Consider the following 9,591-nt stretch of genomic DNA (forward strand, 5'->3'; position numbering starts at 1 on the left):
CTTATCCTTTCCCTCTGCAGGTTGTGTGCTTTTTCAGTTTGTAATATACCTGATCCACTTGTCTCATCATACTAGCTGCAAACAAGGCCACTGAATATCACACCAGCTGACCAGCCTGTCTGTGAAGGGCAGAAACTGGGGCAGCCAAACAGCGGGCAGATGCCAGCTAGGAAGTACCAATGCCGACTCCATAGAGCATTCCACACTTAAAGATAAGATCAGCAAGTGTCAGGCTGCCTCACTAGTTATCCCTCCAAATAAAAAAATAAAAGTTACCCCTCCAGGGAACGTGTGTTTGTGTACACACAAAAGTACACGCACACAGCTACATGCAAAGGGGAAAGGCTGGGAAGGAAACAAATCTACCTCTGAACACCAGTTACTTGTGGGAAGGGGCAGGTGAAGACAACTGTCAGAATTACTCACCTTTTCAACTGATGAGCTTGCATCAGTTTTGACAATTTCTCATAAAAAGGCAATTTTCACTCCTTGGGTGATCACCCAGGTCCTGCAAAACTGAGCCACCAACAACCACCTGCACCACTTCCCATGAGGCCAGATAATGGCTTCCCTCAAAGCTCAGCCCTCCCTCCCACCTGCCAGTCCTGTCCCATGCAGGGGGCTGCCGGCCTTCTGGGGTACAGGGGTCCAGGCCAAACCCAACCCACAGATGGTTGGTGAAACCAGCACGTATCCAAGGGCCTTTCCCCCACCTGGGCTGTGTGCCCGCTGCATAGATAGGCCTGTGCTTGCTCCCTAGGACAGAGACCCTTTTCTTCAGTTGGAATGGGGGGGGAGATTTGATGGTGTCTTGTACAGGTTGGATGTTAATCTGCTGTGGTGCTCTCGGAAAAGCTTGCCTGAGTTCGGCGCTTCCTCAGCACGTGGTGTGTGCTGCTCTTTCAAGCTGCAGAAGTCCCAGAAGGTAAGTGCTACTGCAACTCTCATTTACTGGTGAGCAGAGGTCAGGTGATCTGCAGCCGGCCAAGCAGCTGCTAAGTGGCCAACAGGCTGGATCTGCATCTCACTTGCAGAGTCCCTGCCTGGCTGCTGGGTCTGCCCTGAGACTCCTTCCTCCTCCTCTTCCCTCCACAGCTCTCCTGGCTTCTATCCACAGCCGTGCCCCAGGTGGGGAACACCTATGGATGCATCAGGGTGCAACTACTCAGACATCAGTTGCAGAAGGGCCCAGGCTCCATGCTGTTTCCATATCCAAGCAAAAGCTCGTCTAGAGCTTCAGCAAATCCAAGCCTCCCTGAATTACCTGCAAGAATAAACTGAGCCCTACAAACCCCACTACACTGGTTAGCTGCCAGTCCCAGCCCCTGCTCCCTCCTGGGCCCCTGTCTGTACAGTTCTGAGGTCCTACAAGAATGCTGAGGTCCTAAGCCGACTCTCACCCAAAGAGGTAACCAACCAGGGGCCTCCAGGGATAGAGAACATACCCAGACAGGTTCTGCTGCCTGTAGGCTTGATGTCCTTCCCCTAGAGCACGCCATGCTTGCCAGGCTGCAAAGGGGGCTCTAGAAACTTGGGAAACGTGGGCCTGTAGCTGGGATATGGGAAAGAGGCCTGGAAAAGCACCACTCCTGTCCATGAAGCCCCCAGATGGAAATAGGAAGTTGGGAAATACATGGGCACCAAGCCTGACCACCCTCAGACCCAGGTGGGAGCTGCAGCAGTGCTTGCCCCCTCTGCCACTCTGGCTCTACCACTATAGGAGGGAGCAACATCTAGCCCCATGCATGAGTAGAGACAGTAGGTGTGGGCAGGTTCCAGCTGTTGCTGCAGCTGAACCTTCCTAACCAGGTCCATGCAAGGCCATCTCAGATGGGTATGCACCTGGATTGAGCAAGGACACCCCTCGCAGAGGGAGAGCCACTGAGGGGGGCTGTCACAGACACCCCTTTTCCTGCCCCAAAACAGGTTGGGGGAGTATGGGGGACCTCTCCCACCTTCCAGCCTCTTCCAGGAGCCAGTTCTTTCCAGATGAGGCACTCTCCTGCCTGTTCCCATTTGGCTGCAATAGACCATTGCCCAACATTCAGAGAACAAAAAGGGCCTCACCTGTTTTCCCCAACACATCGGAGCAGATGGATATGCCAGGGGACCTGGGTAGAACCTGTACAATCTGCCCACCGCCAGCCTATGCCTGGCGTCTTTATCTGTGGTGATGTGGGTGGGGTGGGGAATTACCAAGAGGTCCATCACACAGGCCATGGACAAGTTCTACAAGAGTCAGGGAGAAGAGCGCTGTCCTGGCATGCTTGCCCAGCACCCAGCTCACACACACACCTCTCGTTTGGAATCTTCCCCAAAGCAGGCTTTGAAGTCCAGGCTCCCCGAGAAGCCTGGGGAGGAGACTCTGCCAGGCTTTAGGGTGTATCCCCCAAAGGTGCCACCCTCACCAGGCTCATCCTGACAATCTTGGGTGATTTTTGCCCTGAAGTTTTGGAGTGGAGGACAGGGAGACAACAGACAGTATGCATTAGCCACCTTTTCCAGAAGCATCAGCCTACAGACTGGGGCAGGTCAGACCTCCACTCATGCGTTTTTTTCTCACTGGTTGCCACTTGGGGGAAGCAGCATTTGTGAACACCTGCCTGTCTCCCCAGGTTCTGTTCATAAACCCCATCTGTGCCTTTGGAGAAACTGCCCCGAGCACACAGGCCCAGCAACTGCCATCTACGGCCCCCAGACCTATCTCCTTCTACATAGGTTCAGGCATGTGATCATACACTGGGCTTGATTCTTGCCCCATAGTCCCTGCCAGACATCCATGCCCACCTCATTAAGAGAATGAGGCCACACGAACACCCCAGGCTGTCCTGGTGATGGAAGTGGCTGGGGTCCTACTTGCCCCACCCCTCATTGCTGGTTCAGAGCCAGCTGTTCTGACCACATTCCTACCCTGAGATGGACTTTGGGGACATTGTCCACGAGGGTCACTGACCCCTTTTAAAATTCCGAGAAAACAGAGGGCCAGCTGGTCCCCTGGAAGTTTGGCACATAGGACAAGCCAAGGCTTGCCCTTCAGGAACAGGTTTTCCACCACGTCGCTGCCCAAGGCCCAAGGCATCCCCAAGTTCATGTGACGCCTCCTGCCACTCCACAGCCCATGCCGACCCCTCTGGAGCACTGGAATGCTTGTTCCTAGGCATGTGATAAGCCCAGACAGCTTCAGCCTTGCAGGACAACGATGTGCATCTGGGCAGCAGTAGCCAGAGGGCCCATGAAAAGAAGTTGGAGGTGAAAAACAGATGCTATGATAATACTTTTTAGCAAAACCACACGCATAAAAGTGCTTTAAAATGCAGCAGGAGGAGAGGTGAAGACACAAATGAACAACTGCATAGTGACACATGGCTGTCAGAACACAGTAAAGAATCCACACAGTTTCACAATTTACCTAGAAAAGGAAAGTTCTAGGCCACCTCCTCCTCAACATACTCCTCAAACTCCTCCTCCTAGCCTTGGCATCCTGATGTTGCTGATATTTCAGACACCAGGTCGTTTATGTCCTCTCAGCTTCGGGAATTCAGTCTCATCCATGCCCCTCGCCCATGTACCCAGTGAGGGGGCCTTGTGCCTGAACATTGCTGTAAACTGCTCTGAACACGCTTGAAGAGTCCTGGATGGCCGTATTATTCCCAATGAAGGTGGCTGACATTTTTAGCCCCCAGGGTGGGATGTCACAGACGGCCGTTTTTACGTGTTGGGGAGCCAGTCAGCCAAAGTAGCTGCTTTCTTATTTTGAATGTTCAACATTTGTTCCATCCACCTCCCTCCAATAGCATGCGAACTCATGAAAAATGGCACCCGCCATTAGGTAGCGGCCATGACAGGGGTCTGCAGGCAACTCATGTTCTTAGCATCAAACATCTGCTGAGTAAGCTCAGCCACGGTCAAGACCCAGTACTGCTGGCTGCCCCGGCTGGTCAGTGGGGGCAAAGCCGGGCATGAAGAAATGCAGCCGGGAAACAGGACCATGTTCATGGCCAGCTTCCACAGTCAGCATTCAGCTGGCCTGGGAAGCGCAGGCACATGGTGACCCCACTGATGGTAACAGACACCAGGTGGTTCAGGTCACCATAGTGGATGCAGGCAGTTCTAGGGTCCTGAACATATGTCATATAGGCTTCATTACCTATGCAAAAGGTCTCATCCGCATTTTCTATGAGCCGGGGACCTGAGAGGATGGGCATTATAGGGCTCTACCACGGTGTCTGACACCTTGGGCGAGGGCAGAATACTAAATGTGTTTATCATTCTGTCTGGATACTCCTCCCAGATCTTATTAATGAAGAAGGGTACCCATCCCAGACTCAATCCCCCCACCCAGGGAGTGGGTCAGCTGCAAACCCTGCCAGGCAGTCACAGCTCTCAGCGTCCTTTCTGACAACTTCCTTCCACTGACTCCATCCAGCCTCCACGCCTTCTGTATAGTATCCCTTGGCCCAGTTGTTTCCAGCCCCCACTCAGACCTGTAAGAGAGTACAGCCAGTCACTCGATGGCCAGGTTATACGGTTCATCAGTGGTCACCACCATAAAGCAAAAAGGGCCAAGTGTCAGGGGTGAGGCGAAAGCACCATTCGCCTGCCAGGTGGAGCAAATGAATCCCTCCCCAAGAGTTGCAGGACAGCAGCTTCCCCTTGTTAGGAATTAAGTCAGGAGTCAAACCTGAGACAGGTAACAGACCTCGCTGCAGGCGCTCCTGCCCCATTTCAGGGAAGGTGTAGTCAAGGCCCCAGCCCAGCTCCCTGCAGGGAGTTTACATCAGTAGCCTCCTCACCTTGAGGAGTTACCTGGGCCTTCCTCCCAAAGCCCGACTAGAAGTGGCAGATTGAGCGACTCAAACTCAGAGGATAGGGAGGTGTTCAGGGGCCCGGGCTCCACAGTTCCCACAGCGATGACCTTGGGGTACTCCTAGATTTTGAGCTGCCCTGGCTAAGAAGCTGCACCCCAGTCCTCCACCGCAGCTCGCCCGGATGAAAGTTGTCTGCCTGAAAGATCTGCCCGAGGGCCCGAGGCGCCATAGTCCATGGGCCCATCTCCAGATCACGGCAAGTGCGGGGCACGTAAGTGCCATCCTGAGTGGGCGGGAAGGCATGAGTGAGGGGAGGCCGCGTCCCAGGAGGCGGGTGGGAAGGAGGGCGGGTCTCGCCCCGCTGGGCCTCGTTGTTATACACCATTGATGCGCTCCAGCTGCAGGTGCTGTCCCCCGGGTAGCTGCCAGCGAAGTCTATGGCATGCTCATCAGAGATCACCTCCCAGACACTGCCTGAGAGGGAGGTCCAGACAGGCTAAGGCTGAGTCACGGAGGCGCCCCTGCCCCTCTCCCAGCCCCACCCTCATCTGCCCCCCCACTATCTCCTGGAGGGCCGCCTGTCCCTGAGCCTCCCCCCCTGGCCACCTCGCCAGCTGCCCCAGTTCCACTCGGGGTAATGGCTCAGGGATCCCAAGGGCCGCCAATCAGAGGGGTGCCCACACCGCCACTGCCAACACCTTCCCTGGCCACCCGGCAGGCCTGGGCGGGCCCGTCTTAGAGCCCCAGCTGCCAACCTTGGTTGCCAATCTGTTTCCCGCACTGCCAGTCTGCGTGAGCACAATCTCCTCATGGGCCAAGGCAGAATATTAGGCAGCATAGGAGAAACACGAGAGAGGAGCAGAACAGCGCAGCTAACCAGCCCGCCTTCCATCAATGCTGAAATAGCCCCCATCCCCCCTCCCTCAGCCTTGGATTGGGGGCTTCCAGAATATAACAACTTTACTTCCACACAGCTGTACCCACCTGTGAATCCCCGGGGGGGGGGGGGGGGCTTGGCGGGAACGTCTGTTGGAGAGCTTCAGGTGTCCTTTCTGTAGTCCTTTACGTTGGGGAAAGCTGCTCAGCTGGAGAACTCCCTTCCAGTCTTTATATTATAAACTAGATCCTCAGCTGAGGCTGAAGACTGGAATTTTCCCCCAAGTGGCAGGGAAGACTCTTGCTTCCATATTCCCAGAGTGCCTTTGGCACCCTGTCCTAGATTGATGACACTTTTTTTAATTGATGAGTCTTTTCCATCTATTAGAGCTGTGGTTAGGGAAAGGCCTTCCCGTATGGTAACTCAACAGGACTTAATTATAAGTTTTACTTTTGGAGCCAGTTCAAACCTGCCAGTTAAGCTATGAGTGTTAGGGATAGTCAGGCCTCTGATTTAGCGGGAGACGTTCTCTTTAGAGTAGGATTAGCCCTTTCACCTTCCAGAGGACTGCAGTCTCCCATGCAGAGTGAAGGTAATATTGATAATATCTCTAAAGCTGAGGATAGAGTTGTTGGGATAGGCCTGCTGGTGAAAATATGGGCCATTGTCACTTTGCAGCTTTTTTTTAGATTACCCAAACTGAGGAGTTTATTTCTTCTGGTAAACACTTTTCAGATGGGGGTGGGGAATGCCTCGAATCTAAACCAGTGAAGGTATCAGTAAGCATTAGCAAATATGATTGAATCTCCTGCAGAAAGACAATCTGGTTAAATTAGAGTTGCCAGTTCTCACCTGGATAGGTTCCTCAATTTGGGACAGGTTTAACTGGGAGGAGAAAATGCTGGCCCGTTTGGGTCATGTCAGGCCACAGAGACTCACAGGGCTGAGTCACCTGTTTTAGTCTTGAAAAGATTTTACCCCATATAACCAAATGAGACATTTAACAGAAACAAAAGAATCCCTTCTAGGGTGAAAAGAATATGAAAAGTGCTGAAATTTATATTCCTATGATTAGTACTTGGCATTAGTAATTTATTACCATCATTCAGCCAGCCAGAGGGGCCCATCGACAAAGAAATGCAATCCCTGGCCCATTTTTTGTCCTCTTCAGATATTCGATGACCAGTTATTAATGTATGCTGACCAGCACGCCCATAAGCTTATGTTGGCCCTTTAGTGCAGGGTCCTTGGCTCCGACGTCTACAAGGGCATTTCCTTATTACAAGGTCAGTTTCTCTTTTGATGTCCTCTGCAATTAATTATAGTCACTTTTTGGTAGCAAAGCAGCATTCTAACAAAGCTCAAAATCTGAATGATGTTGTATGGAAAAGCCTTTGGGGTCAGGAGTCCCTACACATTCCAAATTGCAGCATAAGCATGAAGCACTAAAAAATCATACTTGGAATCAGCATAAATGTTAACTTTTAAATCCTTTCCCAACTGCAGGGGCTGAGTAAGTTCAATTAACTCAGCTTTTTGAGCTGAGGTCGAGGCCAGCAAGGCTTGTGCCTTGATTCTCTTGTGCTGACTACTAACAGCATATCTAGCCGTCCTATTTTCCCGATGCATAAAACAACTTGCATCTGTTAACCACTCTTCCTTGGGATGGTCAAGGGGCTCATCTCTCCTAAGTCTGGCCTGCTAGAATCAATTTGTTTCATAACCTGTGACAGGCTTTGGCTTTGTCCCCAGTCAAATCTTATCTTGAATTGTAGCTCCCATAATTCCTATATATCATGGGAGGGACCCAGTGGGAGGTAATTGAATCAGGGATGGGTCTTTCCATGCTGGTCTTGTGACAGTGAATAAGCCTCATGAGATCTGATAGTTTATGTATTTATTTATTTTTGAGAGATAGTCTTGCTCCGTTGCTCAGGCTGGAGTGCATTATCATGATCTTGGCTCACTGCAACCTCTGATTCCTGGGTTCAAGCGATTCTCCTGTCTCAGCCTCCTGAGTAGCTGGGATCACAGGCATCTACACCATGCCTGTCTAATTTTTGTACTTTTAGTATAGACGGGGTTTCCCATGTTGGCCAGGCTGGCCTCGATCTCCTCACCTCAGTTCATCCCTGCCTTGGCCTCCCAAAGTGCTGGGATTACAGCGGATGGTTTTATAAAGGGGAGTTTCCCTACACAAGCTCTTTTGCCTGCTTCCACGTAAGAGATGTGACTTTGCTCCTCATTTGCCTTCTGCCATGAGTGTGAGGCCTCCCAACGATGTGGAACTGTAAGTCAATTAAACTCTTTTTCTTTACAAATTACCCAGCTCAGTATATCTTTATTAGCAGCGTGAGAACAGACTAACATGTATGCCAGAAAGGCTAGAAGCACCTGTGGACTCTGGCAGATAAGTAGCTGGGTTTATGGTTTGGCAGTCTTTGAGGGTTATGTCTGGAGTGTCTAGCAATAAGTTTGATACTTTCATAAATGTTATCCTATTATTCACTGCTGCCCTTTAGCTTCTAGAAACTTCCCTTGGTGTGGGGTCAAAAACCTGTAGGTGCTGTTCTAAAATTAGTTTATCAGCTTTGCCCACTAGAAAAGTGGTAGTGGCAATAGCTCTAAGACATCAAGGCCACCCTGAGGCCACCTGGTCTATCTGCTTAGAAAATTAGGCTACTGGCCTTGGAATGTCCCCCGGTTTTGGACAAGATTACCCAAGGCCTTGCCTTGCTTTTTGGCCACATAAAGAAAAATGGTTCATCCAACCTGGGGACTCCCCAGCTGCAGCAGAGCCCAATTTCTCCTTGAGAGTATTGAAGGTTTGCTTGCCGTTCTCATTACATTCTAGGAGCTCTAAATATTTCCCTGTAGTGTATCATATAAAGGCTTCCTATATGTCCAAATCTGGGCAGCCATAAGCAGCAGTACCCAGCCATCTCCTAAACCCACAGTCATTTGTTGGACTGGGACCCCTGGATGACTAAAATAACTTTTTTATTCTAGGGATGTTGATCAGTTCCAGAGGTTAAGACAGATTCCAAATATTTAAGTCTTTGAGTAAAACCTGAGCCCTGTGGTGATACCCTATATCTGCAAGTTCCCAGGAAATTTACAACTTAACAGCATTATTATGATCTTCTTTAGTTGGGCTAGCAATGAGCAAGTCACCTACATACTGAATAATTGTGTCCCTTTCCAACTGTAGATTTCTTAAGTCCTTAGCTAGGGCATTTTCAAATAAGTGGGGCTATCCAGAACCCTTCAGAGATGACTGTCCAGGTTAGTTTTGAGGCTGAATCCATATCGGATCAGTCCATTCAAAGGCAAACATATTGTGAATCTGGATGCATTGAGATGCAGAAAAATGCATCTTTGGATTTAAGAATGTAAAGCTTGCATCCCCTGGGACTTGATAAGTATTGGGGAAAATGAGGTGTAATGGAGACAACTGCATTTCTTAACGCTCTAAGGGTTCTGACAAATCTGTACTTGCCATTAGGCTTTTTATCTGGTAACATGCGAGTATTGTAAGGAGACTCTCATGGCCTTCATAACTCATACGGCAAGAATTTGGCAATAAGGAGTTGAATTTCCCCTGATGCTTCTTGCCTTAAAATGTATTGCCTCTTCTAGGCAGAGGAGCACTAGCCTAATTGGATTTGAATGGGGGAGTGTTTAGTGCATTTCCCAGAGACTGTGTGGCTCAAACCTCAAGATTTACTTGAGACAACACCTCAGGGGGTAAATGTGACAGCTCATTCTTAACTTCCTTTTTACCCCGAGGTCAGGAACAAAATAACACCTTTCTATGCTTATGATCTGTGAAGGTGAACCATGACTTTGTCTCCTGAGTCAATAAAACCTCTCCCGAGTAATAGGTCAGGCAGCCAAGACGGTACT

General features: G+C 50.3%; 1 pseudogene; it reads right to left on the reverse strand.

The window, feature by feature from the left end:
- Nucleotides 1-3,825: 3,825 nt before the first annotated feature.
- LOC115834404 lies at nt 3,826-5,193 on the reverse strand (annotated as a pseudogene).
- Nucleotides 5,194-9,591: the final 4,398 nt, after the last annotated feature.

Source organism: Nomascus leucogenys, unplaced genomic scaffold, assembly GCF_006542625.1.
Source record: "Nomascus leucogenys isolate Asia unplaced genomic scaffold, Asia_NLE_v1 001094F_54511_qpd_obj, whole genome shotgun sequence".
Classification (NCBI taxonomy): Eukaryota; Metazoa; Chordata; class Mammalia; order Primates; family Hylobatidae; genus Nomascus; species Nomascus leucogenys.